Source organism: Dermacentor andersoni, chromosome 4 (assembly GCF_023375885.2).
Source record: "Dermacentor andersoni chromosome 4, qqDerAnde1_hic_scaffold, whole genome shotgun sequence".
Classification (NCBI taxonomy): domain Eukaryota; kingdom Metazoa; phylum Arthropoda; class Arachnida; order Ixodida; family Ixodidae; genus Dermacentor; species Dermacentor andersoni.
In genome coordinates, this window is record NC_092817.1 from 79,833,849 (window position 1) to 79,847,083 (window position 13,235).

The 13,235-nt window shown below is 47.2% G+C and overlaps 1 protein-coding gene and 1 long non-coding RNA gene across 3 annotated transcripts in view; one reads left to right on the top strand and one right to left on the bottom strand.

Annotated features, from left to right (window-relative positions):
• The window catches only part of LOC129386243 (uncharacterized), a 525,736-nt gene that overhangs the window by 458,810 nt on the left and 53,691 nt on the right, over nt 1–13,235 (bottom strand). The gene's annotated exons all lie outside the window — the stretch shown is intronic.
• The window catches only part of LOC126536346 (guanylate cyclase soluble subunit beta-1-like), a 231,263-nt gene that overhangs the window by 115,625 nt on the left and 102,403 nt on the right, over nt 1–13,235 (top strand). The window lies entirely within an intron of this gene.

Consider the following 13,235-nt stretch of genomic DNA (forward strand, 5'->3'; position numbering starts at 1 on the left):
TTTATCCATTTCCGTTTTCGTCCAATTGAGGGTCGCGACTATGTAAATGACATGGCTGATGAGGAAAGCATGGTGAGCCCTAAGGAGTATATCCTCGCCTATGCCACCTTTCTTGTTGGACACTCTCATAATTAATCTAATAATGTTTTCAGTTTTCGTGGTGAGTTGGGCTATAGTCTTAGCGTTGCATCCCTTTGAGTTTATTGAAAGCCCTAGTATTTTGATATAGTCTACTCTCGGGATGGTGTGCCCATCTCTGGTACGAACGCTAATGGGCACCTGATCGAGTGGGGTGAGTCCCCTAGCACCTCGTCTAGCCTGTCTGTACAGCAGGAGTTCCGACTTTCCAGGCGAGAGTGCCAGTCCCGTACCTTTCAAGAAAGACTCTGTAACATCCAGAGCCTCCTGTAGAGCTTGTTCGACCGTAGCCTCCGATCCTCCAGGACACCAGATTGTAATATCGTCAGCATATAATGCATGACCTACGTAAGGAATTGCTGCAAGGCTTTCCGACAACTTGCGCATTGCTATATTAAACAGAAGGGGTGAGATAACTGCCCCTTGGGGAGTACCCCTGTTTCCGAGTGTGAAATATTCCGAGACTGATTGCCTCAACTTTATGGCCGCCGTCCTGCTCTCGAGGAAGGAGGCAACGAAGGAGAAGAATTTAACTCCTAAGTTCAAGGTCGATATCTCCTGAAGGATATAGTCATGTACAATTGTATCAAATGCCTTGGATAGATCCAGTGCGAGGACCCCTTTTACATCTTTGCTTTGAAAGTTGATTATCTGTGTTTTGAGCAGGAGCATGACATCCCGCGTTGAAAGCAAGGGCCTGAAACCAACCATATTGTACGGGAATAGTTCGTTGCGCTCAATATGTCTCGATATCCTGTTATGCACTGCATGTTCCGCTACTTTGCTAATGCAAGAAGTAAGGGAGATAGGACGGAGGTTCTCCAAGCTGGCTGATTTACCTGGCTTGGGGATTAAGACCACTGTGGCCTTCTTCCAACTCTCCGGTACAACGCCCTCCTCCCATACCGCATCTATCTCCTTCACTAAAGCTTGAATTGCTTTCTCGTCCAAATTTCTTAAGAGCCGGTTTGTAACTCCGTCGGGGCCTGGGGCAGACCTTCCGTTTAAATTGTGCAGCACTTCCCTGATCTCAGCTTCCGAGAAGGGGACGTCCAGCTCTGGGGCAGGCGCGCCCTCATACTGAGGGAGGGGAGAACCTGGGCTTTGGCCAATTGGAAGGTATTTGTTCGCTAGTTTCTGAAATATGGAGGCCTCTGAGATGCCTTCCATTTTTTCCTTATTAATTAATCGGTCTATGACTAGTCTCTGATTACATTTGGATTGTCCATCGTCTAAGAGATGTTCAAAGAGGGTCCATTTGCCTCCTTTGCGCACTTTTCCATCCGCTGCCGAGCAGGCGTCTCTCCATTGCTGTTTAGTAAGTTCGGAGCAATGCTCCTCAATGAGTTTATGGAGCTCCGCGATCTTTTTCCGTAGCCTGCGATTGGGTCTTTGTGTCTTCCATCTCTCTAGGAGAGAGCGCTTGGCTTCCAGGAGATGCGCTAACCTTGCGTCCATCCCTGGGACATCGAAATCCGTAACTATTTCCTTGGTGGCCTTCTCGACATCCATTTGTATCTGTACAAGCAGTTCACTGAACGTGTCGTTTACTGCCTCATCTTCACCTCTTATTTTCCTAAAAAGGTCCCAGTCTGTGAATTTATAGGTTTTGGGAGGAGCTGCTATTATTTCCATCCTGAGTTCTGTTATGTAGTGATCGCTCCCCAAGTTCTCCTGTAAGTTGGACCACGTGGCCACAGCATTTCTAGTGAAGCTGAGATCAGGGGTCGTGTCTCTGGCGACCGAGTTTCCCAGCCTCGTGGGGAAACGTGGGTCCGAGACCAGCGTCAGGTTTAGGTCTGTACTCGCTGCAACTAGGTTGGCTCCTTTCTTTGTTCGTGTTACATAACCCCAAGCCGGGTGGGGAGCGTTGAAATCTCCTGCGACTATTAAGGGCTGCGATTTCGCAGCGGTTGCGACCCTATTTAGTAGTGACCGGAGATTATGCTTATGAGCGTCATTAAACTTATGCTTATGAACGTCATTAAAAAGTTTATAAGAAAAAGCTGTTTTCCTTCTGATGCACAGAAGCTTGTTGAACAAAGAAAAAAAAGAAGGGGCTTATTGCAACAACATTTTAGCAGGTGCGCATTACTTTCGTCATATAGTGAACAAATGCAATTTCAAGGGTCGAAGGGAAGGCAATTTGAATGATTCATCTTGCAGTGGGAACAACTTTCTTTCAATAGGCCAGTATATTTTCTATTAGTGCAGTCCAGTTCAGCAAATAAAGCGCTGAAGAAAGCACCGAAATCATATTCAAAGTATTATGGCTGTTGTAATGAGCATGTTGCGAGCTGTAATTAACTGTTCTAAATATAACGCTTTTCTTCAATACTGACAATGCTGTAACATAATGCAAAGCTACATACTATTTACTAGTCTATGAAAATGAAGGCCGTCGTGCCAGCTCAGCTTACAGTTGCAGATGTTTTCAACTTGTCACGTGTGAGTTGCAACGAACTCATATGAAAGCGCGCCGCCAGTCATAGTTAAGGAACAACAATAACAGCAGCTACGATCAATCAATAAGAAGACGAATTCCGTGCGTAGGGCGTGAGTACACGTGGCACCATGTAAGGCTAATATCTCCACAGCTGTCCATGTACAACAAGAAAAAATACGTAACGGAGATACCTTGAAGAAACTCTGGACTTCATCAAGCCCATTTTCATTGTAATTGTGTTTATACTTAAAGAATTCTCGTCGATTTCAATGTTTCTGCTGCTAGACAGATAATCTGAGCGGCGAGATATAGACACTGCACCGGCATGTAAAGATACCACCTGACACTGTTTCCTGTCCTATTCACCGGCTACCTAATCACAACTTGGTAGCTGTGAGCAACTTTGGCACCTCATATTTACCTTAGTGCCCTCGTACTCTATGCTTTCGTACGTGCGCCATAATATAAAAAAACCTTGAGCAGTAAGTTAAAGCTCGGCGAAAAAAAAAATGCAATGCAGCGATCTCATCCTTCCGCTTTATCTCGATCCTCTCCACATTTCCCAACCTATTTACTTCATATTCATGTTGTAAATGGGGGTCCACATGGCTAGACTTGCTTTGTCACTTTTGCACGACGCCTAAAGCTTGCAGATGGGGCGTGGTAACTCGGTGCACAGTCATTTCCCTTAAAGGCGGAACAATATATAAAGAGAAAAGTCGCCATGAGTTATCGCTATCTTCGGACGTGTTAACTACATGCGCCTTTACGGGCAATTAGTGCAAAGGTTCCTTCAAGGATATCTCGTGAGGAACTACGAATACTTGAGCGGGGGGTACAAAAATGCAACAGAAAAGAAATGGGCAAGTAAAAAGCCAGCTACCTTCCGTGGGCTACACTTTTAAAGAAGAGCTATGTAACTGCGTCCTCTAACGTATGGCAGAAGAAAGTACCAATCCCCCCCTCCCCCCTCAAAAAAATAAAAAAAAGAGGAGGCACAGTGTTTGTGACCGAGCCCCCTCGTTTTTAGATGGGTAGCTTTTACGACGTCAAGAACGGCACATAAGACAACACAGTATAGTCTGTTCCTTAGGTCGCTGCGGCTCCCCTCCCCATACGTTCTGTCATTTGTCTTCCTCGCCAGACAAGGCAAAGAAAAAAGCGCCCGTAATGGCGCGTTAAAAAGAAACGAGGGCTTTCGTCAGCTCTTGCCTGGAAAGCCTCTCTATATTTTTCCTTTCCTCTCCCTTTCTTTTTTCTGTCTTTCGTCTTTCTTCGTGTCATTCAGTGAACGAAGGACGACGTGTCCGTACAGGGTCTCCTTAACCTCTTTGGAGCTGGGGGCTTGGTGAGAGTCTCTAGCTGACGCATTTCCTGCGCTCGGCGAACGAGGATATGATGGCGTTTTCGTGTCTCAGGTAAACTGAACCACCGCTCACCTTTGACGACCTTTGTGGGTACGGCATAAGACGCCGTTGTGAATGGCCACGGTCGCTCGCAGCCTTTCAAATCTTACAGAGGGCCGTGTACTTACAACGGGCTTGAACGTGCAAGCGGAATCTTTCTATTTTACTCCTGGCCCCTTCGGCTGTTTCCTCGTAATGTCGCAGCGAGGCTGGAGTAGCTACTTTCTTCATAACTGCAAATCGTGCTCATGCCTGCATGCTATAAGCTTCAGTATGTCCCTTTCTTTAGAACGTCATTGATGGTCTAGGCAAAAAATGAAACGCTTTATATTTGTTTAGCATAGTGCGACCTCTTCTGTACGAGGTGTAATGCGTCTGTGACGCTGCCATTCAGCTGTGGACTGTTGTGGCTCAGCCAACAATGAAGGTCACTCAGAAGAGTGCACCAAGAGCTGCCAAGCTACGAACGAGGCATCGTCTTACTCACGATAAGTTCGCTAAGCCACTGTTGCAATTTCTACATGAGGAGGGTCTCCATGCTTTTATTTATATACACGACTATGCAGAAGGGAAAGCTGCGCGAAAATAAAGAAAGAAACTGTGACCGATTTACTTGTAAAAAGAAAAAGAAATATCTCGAGTGCCCAGTTCTCGCTGGCAACGCCTCAGAAAAGATCTTCCGTGTTTTCGCTTTCATCTGGCTTTTTCGTCTACACTGGTGGCACGGCCGCACTTTCTTAGTCTCTACCTTTTTGTAGCACATTTTCTTTGTTTAGTACTTTTTGTCTCTGTTCCCTGGCGTTCGCTCTCTTATCTGCACGCTCAATTAGTCTAGCCGCCACGCCTCATCGCATAAGACATAAGCTTCGCTCTTTGTATAAAACGTCGAATGTTCATTGACATTTCAATGACAACATTTCTTTAGTTGGACGACGCTGCGTAGCAGTAGAGGTTACCATCGTGGCTGCCCCTCAAACATAGTATAAACTGTTTCTCGCCTATCGAGAAAAAGGGTCAAGCTCGCTAGCAAAATTCTCTGTAACGAAATAGTCTATATCTTGCCATCCCTCTTTCCACGATCAACGGCTGAAAACCAGGCGCACGTCTGTTGACTTCCAGACCTTTTCCTGCCCTCTTGCTTTCTTCTTCTGAGCCAGCATCTTGTTTCAGCTCTTTTTTTTTTCTTGTCAATTTCAAAGTTTGTGTGGGCGCGTCTGGAACCTTTATCTGCAACCTTTATCCGATTAAAACTCAACCACCGGCAGGCTAAAGCATCGGTTTTGTACATTTTCGTACCATATCGCAGCATACCATGCCCAGATTGAGGTGGCTTCAGCGATATTTTTCTTTGGCTGCTCCGACCTTTTCTGCCGCAACACAAACACGTTGTCTCTGTCAAGCACCCTGCAGAGTGTGCTTAAAGACTGCCATCTATTTTTTATCCTTGCTTGAGCTATAACAGAGTGTCGTGGCAACTATGTGCTCACAAAGGAAGCTCAGCGTCGCTGAAGCAAATATGGCTCATGTAGTCTTGTAACCACATCACCAATCAATTGCGGCTGTGGCAGACTTATTTATGATTCGGCAACGATCCTACCAGCTGATTGATAACAAAGGTGTTAGGACGGAGCTAGCGAAAATGCCTTCACTTGGATCGTATATAGCCGGAGCACGTTGGTTGCCGTGGACATTGCGCGCCATTAGCGTACAACACGGGGCTCCTGGTGACGTACACCTGGTGACGTACATAGTGACACTCAAAGGAGGCTCAGGCAGAACAGTTGCCGGCTATGTATGTCAGGCTAGTCCCACCTGCTGCAACACCACCGCCACCGTTTTGTCTCTGTCGACTTGGCCGATTTACGCAGTCAAAGTGCCTTATGCGGCATTCGACGCCTTGGTTGTGTGATGGTAGCATTATCAAACATGCGACTTATGCGACTTATGGGTGCAGACGCATTCCGTTTCTTGTCTAGGAGTGGGCGAAGGGTGAATTAGCACCATGAAACCTGAAATGGAGTTCAGAACTTGCGATAGGCACCGATTCATAGGCACATGACCGCGCCTTCCACCGTATCCTTTATTAAGCATGTCCCGCAGCACCGAAGCTCACATCTTATCAGAAAAATGGGATCGTTGCACTTGTCTTTTTTTGTCATAAAAGCATTGTGTCTGTGAAACCTCTCAAATTTTGCGTTTTATGAGCTGACAACGCCCTGCTTAACCTCGAGTGAAGATACACTGAGCTGCTTGTTGACGTCGTCGCCGATGCCGTTGTGGTCATTGCCGTTCTCAGATGTGATATTTGCAGGTAGTTATGATATTCAGATCCTGCGAAGCCTAGCCCCATCCGCCGACCAAAATTCCGCGCGTTACAATGGATACCTAAATGTAAAAATTCAGTGTCATTCCACTCCCTAAAGGTGGATGACGAACGAAGCTGTTGGGCGCACGACACATAGGTGACCCAGAATATTGAACAAATGTACGGACATTTTTATTGTCCTCATCTGTGGTCGTCGTGGCAATATAGGTACGCACACACATTCGCGTATCACCTCTGTTATTAAATGTGTCCGTCACGTGAGACAATGAATGGTTCGTACCTTCTTAAGCAATGGCTCATACCCCCGCAAACGCGGCCTCCCCATTACGACGACAGAAGACAAGTGAAATTCTACGCTAGAATTATAAGCGGTCACGGAGCCAGCTGTGGAAGACGACGACTACGAACACATGAGAAGTGGCATGAGCGCGATCGCGCGGTTGCACCGAGGGGCGCCAATGCGCCAGCGGTGAAAGAAGACGACGACGTTCGAGCCATTGCTAATCATGATAGTTTTGTGCACAATGGAACCAGCTGTGGAAGAAGAAGACGACGACTAACGCGCCAGCAGTGACACTAGCGCGTTTGCGCAGCTGGCGCAGATAATTTTTTAACAGTCCCTTTTTAAAAAAGTTACACAAAACATTTTTTTTCATAAACATCTGTTCTTGACAAGGGTAGTTCAAGGGTGCGTTACAGGTCCCCGAGCCCACATGGGTATGTGCAGTTGAGCTTGTACCCTTTCTGCACTATCACCAGTATCGCGCCACATGATTTGTCCTTGTCAACATCTCGGACTATTATTTTTCCAGATCCTAGCCGTAGACAATTTTGCTGTAATAATATGCTCTTTAGTACGACGTGAACAAGAAATGCAAAAGAGCCTGATGTGCGCTTTGAATCGCTCTGTGAGAGGCAATAAACGCAATAGGCCCCGTGCTTGCATGGGGCCTATTTGCTTGCAGAGGGCCGTGCTTGCACGGGGCCTACCATGCTTGCTGCGTGCGATAACGACTGGTAATCGTTGCCACCTACTCGACCAACTCCATTCCCAATTTAGGAGTTTCTCTGCATCGCTGATCTCGTTACACCTACGTAGCTTACCACAGGCTTCATAAGCCACGAAGATGCTTCATAGCTGGTACAGTGTGACGCAATCAAGAAACGATTAACAGACATAATTAGCATAATACCAGGGCGCTTGTTCGCAAATGGTTATGGCGACCTAACATGCAGTGAAATTAGCAGCGTTATCTGGTAAGCTTGCTCTGTCTCACCTTTCCTTCGCATCCTGAAAATACACAACAGCACGATGGACAACACATTACTAGAAAACCTCTTGCTTTCTAAAGCAACATGGCAAGTTTAAACGTGAGCCGAAAAAACGCAGAATTTCCTCGCGTTGTGCAATGTTACAACGTGAACTGAGCCATTGGAATGAGCACATTTATCCAGGAACGCATTGTCACCGATATCATTCGTTGAAGTGTGCACATCAAACTACAGCCACATTTTCTGCTGACGTTCGATTGCCTTTTTTTCGGTCACTTTGAGCCAATGACCACTCCTCCATTTGTTGCCTCGGGAAACACAGCGTCCCACTGCAAGCGGAACCCCGATCGACCACAAAATGGGAGGACGGGCAATGTGATTGCCCACGGCAGATGGTCGTTGCTATGCGAACGCACGAAACAAATCCGCACCAGCGGCTCGCTTAGCACTCGGAAAGAGCAGTGAAGCGATGGTGAAGGGGAATTGGGGGACAGCAAGGTCCGCTCCGATAGACCACGAGGCCAGATGTCGTACTATCACGAAGACTCGCACGCATGCCGGCAGTGTTACTGAACATGTACAGAACACAGTAATTCTACAACACCACTGCTTTCTTCGGGGGTATCACAGGAACAGGCACAAAAACTATGACATGTATGAGAAAAAACATAGAAAGATTGTCGAACTGTAGAAGTAGCAGAAAACGTAGGGTAAACAGATGGTTCGATATAAGTGCAACACCACCAACTGTTCCGGGAACCGGCGATGCTTAATCGCATAGCACTGAAAATCAAACAAATAACATATAATTTATCGCAGTTTTAGGTAAATAGAAAAAGGTATCGTACAAGGTACAGCATTCGGTTGCATGGAGAAACAGGAGGAGGGAAAAGAATTAATGAAGAGAAAGGATGAGAGGTTGGTCTGGAGAGCGCGTCTCTAGCCTTCTACTACTCCTCGCTGGGGTAAAGGGAAGTGGGAGATACAGAGAAAGGATGAGGCAGACGGCACCTGACTATGATATAGTTCAATGAGCTACTATATACAGACGTTATCCAATACGCAGATGTGCCCTATGGACGCACTACACGTACTACACACGTAGCACTGTCTCGCACATACATTTCGCACAGTATTCACACCCCACATGTTCAAGAGGCGGGCGCCTTCTTGCAAAAAAAATTATCATTGGTTTCATGGCGCGTTGGGTATGGTCAACCTGTCTCCACGCGCCCAAAATCTTCCTTTTCGAAAAGGAGCGGGAGTCCATATGGTGAACACTAAAGTGTCCTTCGCTAGGCTGCATATTAAGAGCGCAGGCAAAGTATATGGTGTGTTTTGTCGAGAGTGCGACCGGTGCTACACAGGGAAACAAGCTGTATATTTAAGTGTGAGGGCATGAGACTTCAGGTTAAGAGCTCAATGTGAGAACTGGGGGGGGGGGGGGGGTGGAGGGGGGGGGGGAGGACTTCTCGCGAATGTAAGGCATCTTTTAGTAACGTCTACAAACGGCGTCTTTCCTGAAAGTTTGCGACCCCGTCATTGTGCTGAAAAACAACGCCGCGTGAATTCATGTGCCGCATAATATACAAAAAGCCATATTTTCCTTCGTGCTTGCGGCATCCAGAACGGTGCGATTATGCTTACCAGGAGGGATAACATATTTTGGTGCAGAACACCTGAAAAATATGTGAGCAAGGGGATGCCTTACTGAGCATTAAAACGTGTTGAAACAGTAACCAGTGCAGGAGTAGCAGGAAATCAGCTTCTTTCTCCACCTGGAAAGTTTACGTATACGTGCTGTACGTATTTCAGTCCCCTTTCGAAAGGGTCGTTTATCTCTACAAAAAATACTTCGACAGAAGCAGCTAGCCTCGTTGTCTTAGTAATAAACGTGCGATTCGTTTTGCACCACTCGGAGCACAGGAATCGCCTTTACCGGTTTCGTCCTCCACGAGAGGCCACCTTGAGTCTCTCACAGGCGACTTCCCGCTATCGCTTTTTGCGCTCAGCAAAAGGCTGACCTATAACAGAGCGCACAATTCAAGAGCTACACTGAGCATTTTAGTCAAAGCTTGTACGCTCACCATGAATATAGGGGAAGCAGCGTACGTTCAACTCTATACGAACGTGGCCTCCTTTTTCCAGGTCTGCAGTGCCTCGCATTGTTTTGCTTTCACTTACTGTCCATTCACTCCGAACTACACGCTGCTTAGCAAAGGCCACTCTGCCGGCCACCGCCACTAGTCCCAGGAAAATAGGCCACCGCATCTGTCACTGCTGCTGATATACGGCGCACGCACGGCGCACGGCTCACGCGCGCTACGGAGGGACGTCGTATGCCCAACCCTTCGCTGGCCCCTGAGAACCGGTGCAGAGTCCCAGGGCTAGCTAACACGCGTTTCAAGCGCGGACGACTTTGCCAAAATGTGCGTCTAATCCTGTGCATTTTTTCGACAGAGATTAGGAGCGCGAAACTGGTTTCCTTCGTTTGTGTGACTGTCCGTACATCTGTCACTCGGTTACGCTGATGACGTTATCAGCACCTCGACATCTTCAGCAATAGCACGAAGATGAAAAAAAAATTCTCCAGAAGCCATCGACAACGATTGTCAATGTAAGCGAACAGCGTTACGCATCTAAAGGTTATTCGCTTTAGTGAATGAATTATGCACTTTAAGGCTGTGACCATACACCTGCGAACATAAATTTTGATGAAGCTATAGATTTGAACTAAATTAAACTAGTCTGCCTAAACCTGAAATGTTATATCATACAGAACCGAACTTCTGTTAATCAAGATAAAAAAGTTACAGCATGATTTGTCCGTACAAAAGCTGTTTTTCTTTATCACAAAATTCATCCGCACCAGGTATGTCTGAACTGTAGTAGTTGTAATAGTGTGTGTACTGAGAAGTACGAAATATAATGTTTGTTGTTTAGCACGTCTACTCCCCTTGCTATATCCTATCACAGGCATGTCCTAAAGATGATGCTGTTTGATGTTCTTTTGCGCCGCACTGAAATTTACGAACACCATTTGCAGCGTTCATACACCACAGACAGAAGTGTTTCCTCTTCAAACTGTTCTCCTCCCTTCAGCTGTGTGAGTCTATCAAACATCCGCATCTGTCGCCTCTATGACTACCGGCGCCTTCTATTCCTCGCCATGTTACATGACCTCGATTGAAGAGCACTCCCGGTGGCAAAACTATTTTAGGCGGCAAACTTACGCTGTCTAAGTTATGTGAGAAAGCCCCTGATATGTCTACTTGGCGAAACACCGGCGCCAAACCAGAAAAAAAGTTAGGTCCACATGCTACGTCTAACCGACTGTCATGAGATGGAATTTGATGTATCTGCCTCCAGAATCGATCGGCGTTACAAACCACATTAAAACCCTTGCGAGGACTCATGCCGTGCACTGGTGTTATGATTGGCCCACCAAGTCATCGCCCTTGATTACGCCGCATCCTGGAGAGACCCAATTTACTATACGCTGTTTGCGAGGTCGGGCTACTTGGCGAAACACAGGACGACACTGCGAATCCCGGGGATGTAGGCGGAGCAAGCTTCCCTACAAAACATCTGGCGACAGTCATCATGGTCGTACTTTCGTCATTCGGAAAGGAGGGGGCCTCGATATGTCAGGAATGGCAGAACTATCTTCCATTGTGCAGTTAATTCTGTTTCCTTCATATACATGTTTTTCCTCAAATAAACGCCTAGTTGCGAGTAGGCGATGGTGTTTTCCTTTTCTTCGGCTTCGTATGTGTTGATTACGCTCCTCTACTTCCCCATGTCAGGACCAGACACACTGTGCTGCTGCTTCTTACGAAATGGGTGTGCGTGCTTAAGAGTGTCTGCGAAAGAGAGGGGTAGGGGACGCGTGCGTGAGACAGAGATAAAGAGACAGCGGCGAGCCATACGTATCTTGTCAAGCATGTCAGGAATGGCGACAGCGTTGTTACAAGAGTCGCTTCTCGATGGTGCGCGTAGATGAGACCGAATGAAAAGAGGTCGCCGTCCGTCAGTGCCCCCTGAATCCATTAGATGGATTAAGGTTGACATTCCGCTCACACCAGTGCACAAACGACGGTGTGGTGTGCACATGGCCCCTCAGCAGGAACGCTGATCTGTGCTCGCGCAACGCTCATGCTATAGCAGTGAACGCCAGAACACTTCCCTGACTCCGGCGGAGCCGATTGTGCGGAGCGTGACAGTGCGTTAACTTGGCTTTGTCCCTCTAGCAGCCAAACGCAGTGCGCGTCTCCGTGGGCCTCCTAAACCTCCACGCGCGGTTCACGCAGGCATCGTCGACACTGTGGTGCAGCACGGTGGCGGCGCCGACGGCGCTGACTGCTCGACTCGAGCGACTGAATAATTGGACAAAACAGTACCACGCTTAGCAGTTTACATAATTATTGTGCACACCCGCAAGAATTGCTAAAGTTTGGGGTAGTTACATGGTCGATACCGAGTATCCTACTCTAACATCTACAACTCTGAAACGCCGTGTGTGTCGCGGTCGCTGAAACCGCTCTTCACCATTTGTACATAGGTGTTCAGATAGGTATTTCGCTATAATGGCCCGCATTTTCCGCATATCACGAGAGGTATATGGCGCGTTGTGGTTGGCACAGCGCGTCCGCCAGAAAGCGGCGTTGCCACGTTGCGAAAAGTTCGACCGAGAAGTGTAACTGGGAAACGAACCGCGTTTCCTTTGAGGCTTACACACTCGGAAAACACGTGCTGCGTGGTGCCGCGTTTGCCACAATGCGGAAACTGGTATTTGAGGACTGCCAAATCTTGCCAGCTTACTGACGGGTGGATATAACACGAGAGCTCCTCCCCCCCCCCCCCCCCCCCCTATTCACAGTCGATCGAACTCGCAAACCTCGTCGGGCAGACGTCCTTTTTTTTTTTTATTGCCGTTTGTTCCATCGTTCCTAGCTGCGCCTAATATTTGTATTTTTATTGCTGACCTTTGCTCCAAACACCACCTGGCTGATTTCCTGAGGAGACATTTAGTCGAAAGGCTTATCGACGTCGCTACGAGAACTGTTCTCTGCAAACAATTTGTAGTTTGTTTTTTTCGCAAGAAAACTTACTCACCCGTAAACACGCGTACAACTGTTTTGCATCAATAAAGTATCACGCACACCATGGCAAAATATACAGGGAACTGTACGAATTTTTCAATGCGCTCAATGCAAACTGCATTATACAATTTCCTAATTGACCTCCGCTGTCGCCCTAGGTAACTGTGCGACTTTCCGATAAATATTTATTTCAAGGTTAAAAGTGTTTTGGGATAAATAAAAACGTGTTTTGCTTTTCTCAGAGAACGCGGCACCGTTTATCTTACAACCTCTGGCATTCAAGTCAGGAGGTCGATAAAAAGACATCTTGTACCTGTTGTCAGCTAGCATCGCCCCAAGTGATTCCGCACAGCCCCTAGCGGACGGCAATCTGATTTTGACGGCCACATGACCGTTACATAAGCAACCTCTCTATTCACCTCTCTCGCTGTCATGAAGGCCTTGTCACTTCTTTCACGGTATGGAACCGTAACAAGGCACTGAGTCGTGCTCTCTAAAAGGTTGCCAGAAATAGCGCCTCTGCTCTTCATAATCACTCTCTCTAT